We start from the raw sequence: 7,308 nt of genomic DNA on the forward strand, positions 1-7,308 counted from the left end.
TTCAGTTTCAATTTTAATTTTGTTTATTTAGCGTAATTAGATAAGTCATTTTGTTTAAATTAGTGTTATTGTGTTAGTGTGAATAGTTTTATAACATGATAGATATTCTTATAATAACATCTTTATATAAAGATTATATTGTAGACTATTAGATAAATTGATATGATTGATTAAATATATTTAATTAATTATCTAAGAACTTACAATGTCATTTTTATATAAAAATGTTATCATGTGAATATTTTTCTTATAACATTGATTGCACTAGAAACTAGAAAGGTTTGATGCGGCTCAACAAGACTTTCTTGAGAGTATCTCCAACTCCAATTATATAAAATATGGAGTTCTGTTTTGACATGCAAGTCAAGAAGAACTTGTTTTATGCGTTGGAGCCTTGGAGGAGAGACTTGTTTGCATCCTTCTCTCTGCTCAAGGCGCTCCAACAGAGACTTTTTGGGTGGCCACTAAAATTTTTGGATTTTTTATTTAAATTAAATAAATAAAAAATTTATAAAAATAAATAAATAGTAAATTAATTACAAAAATGTATCGGCAATCTTATATCAAATGCTGAGGATGTTTTTAAAAAATAAGCATATTTCAGAGGTACGGATTTTGAACTGTGATAGAGTGCGTATATGTCATATCTCGAATGCAGCTGTGATATAAGTATGCGTTGATATTGGATACTGAGCATCTGAGATACGCGCGTTCGTGACGGGGAGCTTAATATCTGAGATAAATGCAAATGTCCTGGATCGGGGCTCAACATCTGAGATAAAGCCAATTGTGTATATAAGTCACAACATTCGGGAAGAACGTGCATTACAATCTTTTTTTTTTTTCAATTTTTGTGAGTTTCTGGATGTGTGAAATCGAGTTCCTTCAAACAATATGGCTCCCTGACAATATGTACGCAAAGGAGACATCAACATATTGAATGTTACTTAGCACGTAGTTGGAGCGTTAGACTTTGATGTTAGTAGTTTAACTTTTTTTATTGTTAATTAATAATAGGTTTAGATGTATAGTCTTTAGTGACTTAGTTAGTGGTGTAGGTATAGTGAGTTAATAAAGTTAGAAGAGTTTCATTGGTTTGTATACCTGGGATCGTTGTATACTTTGTATGATTGATTATAATTACTTAAGTTAAATAAATGAAATAGGTACTTAATTGTGAGCTAAGTTAAAGAAATAAAATAAGTAACTATCATTGAACCTGTTAGTACAATAAATAGACATTTGTTACATTTAATGTAAATGCTTATCTAGGTGGATTATAAGTTGTAGTAATGTTTAGCAACAATTAATGATTTAGATGTAATTAATCTGCACTAGTAAATGTTTTGGGAATTGAAGAGACACAATTACTATTGCCACGCTGTGTGACCCTAGGTCTCTCGCCGCCGCCCATCCTATTATCCTATATAAGGGAGGCGGGATTTGGACATGTAGTAGAGTTGAGCGATTTTATGTTTGACAATTCATTGATCTCTGCATTTGTCAAGCAGTGGAGGCTGGAGACCCACACGTTCCACCTTTTATGGGGTGAGGCCAGTATTATGCTCCAGGATATTGCCTACCATATTGGATTGCGCACGGCTGGAGAGCCCATTGGGGGTTGTACCAGAGACTTCCAACAGTGGCATGGACACCCAACATGAGAGTAGGTTGAGAATTTATTGGGTGTTAGGCCACCACCACAGCCAGAGGAAGGGAAGCAGGTTTATGGTGTCAGGATGACGTGGCTCAGAGACCGAGTGGCACACACTCCTGATGGGGCAGTCCCGGAAACACTCCATCAGTATGTCCGATGCTACTTAATCATGCTGATTAGGGGGTTTTTGTTCACGAACGAGTTGGCTACACTTGTCCCTCTAAGATGGCTGCCGCTGTTGGAGGATTTTGATCGTTGCTACCGGTTGTCATGGGGTCTGCACTGCTCTGTCATACCTACCACTCATTGTACATCGTGGCATTGCGTGATGTGGCAGATATTGCGGGGTGTATGCCGCTTCTTGTATTACGGATTTACCGTAGGTTTCCATCTTTCAGTTCGGCAGATTACGATGTCGTTAGGTTCCCACTTGCTTCTAGGTACGTACATATTGTAAATAATTTTTAACTTACCATGTAGTAGACATCTGAACAAGTGTTTTGTTATGGAATATAATTATTTAAATTCTGTTAAATTATTTCTGTTGTGTGTAGGTTGGCAGGGCTAGAACAGCAGAGCAGAGATCATCATGATGGCAGGATCTAGAGTCTGTGTTGTCGTATCGATGCACTGGCATTTGAGCAGGTACGGCATAGTCTGGTTTATGTATTTTTTCCATGCATTGGTATATCATGTAATTAATTAAGGTCCGTTAACCTGCTGTGAATAGTTTCGGTGTACACCTTACGACAATGTCCAACTACGTCAGATTGCGCTCAACTGGCTTATGGTTGACGTAGAGTTTTGCTTTCACTTTGTTGAGTTTCATCACGTTGCCAGAGTGAAAAGGCAGCTAAGAGGGCAGCAACATAGGCTAGTGGATCTAGTGAACATCGATGAGTACCTTTCCAAGATGACCTGCGGAGATGATACCTGGTGGCCTAAGCAGCACCGTGAGTGGTACGATCTATTCAGGGCCCATTACCAGACACAACACTTGGTTACCATCGACGGTCATCGGGATCTTTGCCCTACACAAGAGTACCTTTCCTGGTGGTAGCAGGCCTATAAAGTCAGATTTCTCTTGGGGGAGGATGTCCTTGCCGATCCCAGAGCAGCAGCTGCATCAGGTGATATCCTCCTTGCGGCCCCTGGTAAGAGAGATGAGATACAGTTACCACGAGATGCCCCAGATTAGAGGCGATGGGCGAGGAGGCGACCTCGCGATGATGTTCGGAGACTAACCCGGAGGGCACGCAATCAGCGCGTCTGGTGGGACAGTGGAGATCCTCAGCATAGGGAGGGAGACTAGCAGTTGTCAGACGAGGAGGCTGAATACGCACGGTAGGAGGATATACCTGAGGGTGACATTCCCGATGCACATGTAGGGCCTCCATCCGATGCATTCTTAACTGCCCATGAGGTTGACATGGCTAGGAGGCTTAAGCCGAGTACCTCCATCCCAAGTTACTACCCGGCTGATGACGTGGCTTGGGACTAGGCCCAGTTTGACATTAGATCCGATGTTGAGATTAACATTGATGACCTGTTCCAGGTCGTTGGGGCGACTGGTGATGCGATGGATGAGTTGGCCAACCGTTATCGACACTGGAGAGACGATACCAACATACCTGGGCCATCGACAGGTGTATCCTTCTAGCATGGTTCAGCTCCGCCGTCATATTAACAGACTCCTCCTCCATCACCCCACCAGTCTGGAATCGTACCATCACCCTACTATCAGACTCCATCCCCACCACCATAGCCATCTCTGTCGGGATCTATCTTGCCACCACCTTTTTCGCCTCCTCCCATGCTTGTAGCAACTCCTCCACCACTACCACCCCAGCGGCCACCAGCCACTACGAGCCACCTTGCTGTTCGTCCTCGGTCATACCGTCCTCCCAGGGGTCCCGTCCTCATGTTCTGCTGGGATTGAGGAGGCTTGGTAGGCGGTGGTGATGGGATCGCATAGAGGATAGGTTGGCGAAGGCTGTGGGACAGTGATGAGTGGAGATTTGAGTGTCGGCCTAGAATTTCTCTTCTAGAAATAAGAACTTTGTTGTAAGCATAGTTCTAAACCAACAAACAATTCCTACATCAAAAATTTGAGTTGTCACAAGTACAAACCCCAAATAAGAATTAACCGAAGTATTTAAACCTCGGGTCGTCTCACAAGGAATTGCTATGAAGTGTATAATTATTGGCTATGAAGATGCAAGGGGTTTGATTTTATATTTTTGCAAGAAAATAAATGGCAAGAAACATTAAATGGCAAGAAAGTAAAATGATAAGAACTAATAAAATAAAGGAAAAGTACTCTTGGCTAGACATAGGTAATTGAGATCACAATCCTTGTCTACAAACCAAATATTGATAATTATGAGGAACCAAGCTCACTAAGTGTACTTCTATACTTGAAGTATATCAAATGGCTTAATCAACATCAACCCATAAGTCCCAACCTATCTACTAATTAGATTAGTAGTGGGTTAGTGTCAATGGGTATCAAATTGATCACCAAGAGTTCTCAAATCACCAATTCAATGAGACCCAATGACTCAAGGTCACTCAATTCCCTTAGCCTAGGCCAAGAGTCAAGAAAACTACTCAAAAATTAGTGCAAATATTTTATCAAATACCTAGAGTACAATAAAAGCAAACATCACAAAATACTAGAATTAGTAAAACCCATGACTACCACAAGCAAGAAATCAACAATAACAACTAAGATAAACATAAAAGAGCATGGAAACATAAGATTGCATTCAAAGAAATCAAGATTCAACAATGTTCATCAACATAAAAGAGAGTAAAATAAGAAATTAACAAGAGAAACTAAAAAGATTAAGACAATAGAACACTAAAACATAAAGAGAATTGAAATCAAAACAAGAATTGAAAGAGAAAATTGAGAGAGATTAACCTAAACTATCCTAAATTCTAGAGAGAAGAGAGAGCTTCTCTCTCTAGAATTCTACCCTAAAACATGATGAAAACTAAACTATGACTATTTGGTTCATTCTCCCTCCAATCCTTGGGTTCAATAGCATCAGAAATGAGTTGGATTGGGCCCAAAATGAGCTACAAATCGCTGGCCACGATTTTACTTTAGTGAATCACGCTGCTCCATCGTGCATACGCGTATAGTGTGCGTACGCGCCCCTAGACGCAAAGCAAATATGGCAAATTTTATATTATTTTGAAGTCCCGGATGTTAGCTTTCCAACGCAACTGAAACCGCCTCATTTGGACCTCTGTAGCTCAAGTTATGATCGATTGAGTGCGAAGAGGTCAGGCTTGACAACTTTACGGTTCCTTCATTTCTTCATGAGTTCTCCCACTTTGCATGCTTTTCTCCTCACTTCTTCCATCCAATACTTGCCTTATGAACCTGAAATCACTCAACAAACATATCAAGGCATCGAATGGAACTAAGGTGAGTTAAAATTACCAATTTAAGGGTATAAAAAGCATGTTTTTACATTTAAGCACAAATCAAGGGAGAATTGCAAAACCATGCTATTTCATTGAATAAATGTGAGAAAAGGTGATAAAATCCTCCAAATTAAGCACAATATAAACCACAAAATTGGGGTTTATCAAATCTCCCCACACTTAAACTAAGCATGTCCTCATGCTAAGAATAAAGAAGGACAAGAAAAGGGGTATGAACATTTATTCAATGCAAATAAACTATGTGCACCTATCTATATGAATGCAACTAAATGCAAAATGGTTCTACCTACTTGGTTAAAAGTAAATCAATCCCCAAGAACACATATGAACAAGTAGGGCTAAGATCATATGACAATTCATGAATCCTACCAATTTGAATATCAAATAAAGTTCAAATAGACTTGCAAGAAGAAAAGCTCATGAAAGTTGGGAACAAGGAATTGAGCATCGAACCCTCACCGAAAGTGTATCCGCTCTAGTCGCTCAAGTGTATAGGGTTGATCACTCAATTCTCTTCTACTCATGCTTTCCAAGATTTGTTTTTCATCTAACAATCAAACACTTATTCAATGCATGCATACATTCATCATGAGGACTTATTCATAGGTTGTAATGGGGCTAGGGTAAAGGTAGGGATGTATATAGTCAAGTGAGCTTGAAATTTGCATCTTTGATTAGCCTAAGCTCTCACCTAACACATATAACAACCTATACAATTCTAATACACAACCTAGCTACCCATGATTCCCACTTTTTCACATACTCATACATTCTTTTTAGTTCACATTCCATATGCATTGATTTTTATTGAACTTTACTTTGGGGCATTTTTTTGTCCCCTTTTTATTTTTTTTTCTCCTTTTCTTTATATATATATATGCATTTTTTTTTCTTCTTATCATTTTTTTTCTTAAAGTATATACAAACATATCAATGCATATGGTTTTACATATAGTGCATGAATATGTACCCAATTCCCAAAAATTTCAATAAAAATAAAAAATTATACTTTTACCTCAACCAATGTCCCAAGTTTTCCATACCCAAATGATACACACCCTCACTAGCCTAAGATAATCAAAGATTCAAATTAAGGACATTTATTGTTTTTCGCTTATGGGTAGTGATGTGCTAACATTAAGAACAAAAGGGATTAAATAGGCTCAAAATTGGCTAGCAATGGTTGATGAAAGGTAGGCTATTTGGGTATGTGAGCTAAATGAAATGATGGCATCAATCATATAAATGCATGTATACATGAAATAATGGATATAAAGAATCAAACAAATCAAAGATTACAATCATAGAAAGAGAATAATGCACACAAGAATGAAAAGAAGTGGTTATATGATGTAACCATGCAATTGGGATCAAAACTCACATGCTTGTGTTCTTAGCTCAAAAACCATGTTCCAAAATAAATTCTTCAAACAAGTTCATCACAAAAATTTTTTCAGATTGGTAGGGTGCCCTAGAATAATATTTATTGGAAAAGAAATCATCACCCTAACCAAGTAGTTCTAACATAAAAAGAAGTGGTAAAATATGTACAAATTTTAACTATCATGCAACCTATCATGCAATGCAACAACTAACTAACAAAGACAAAAATTAAGAATTGGTGTTGAAAAAGGAAATTGTTACCCATGGAGATCGGTCAAACGACCTCCCCACACTTAGAAATTTGCACTGTCCTCGGTGCATGCAAAAAGAGCAAGGTGGACGGGTTGCTACAATTGATGAGCTCCTTCAAAAGATTATGCGGGTGAACTTGTTTGTTACCCCATTTAGAAGCTTTTTCCGCCCTTTCCTTCTTGGTGGCCAACCTAAAAGGAAAGAAAGAGAAAGAAAATTAAGCCTACAACAAAGATATGAAAGCAATTAGAACATAGGCGGGGCTAATGCCAAATAAAAGTAAAATTCTCACTACATGTTAGCTACGCATGCAAGTGAGAAAATAATATAGGCACAGGGCGTATTAACTAATACTTGATGCAAGAACAAGTTAAAGCATGAAGAGCACTCAAAAGCATCAAATTCAACTAGAAAGAGTGGGTCATGAAGGACATGCAAGTTCATATCAATGCACAAAGAATATAAGAGTCATACAAGATTAAGCATTGATTTAAAAGTTTCATCACCCAACAATATCAAACAAGTCAAGAAGCACCACGATTAACCAAGAAATTTTT

This window comes from Arachis ipaensis, chromosome B10, assembly GCF_000816755.2.
Source record: "Arachis ipaensis cultivar K30076 chromosome B10, Araip1.1, whole genome shotgun sequence".
In the NCBI taxonomy this organism is placed as follows: Eukaryota; Viridiplantae; Streptophyta; class Magnoliopsida; order Fabales; family Fabaceae; genus Arachis; species Arachis ipaensis.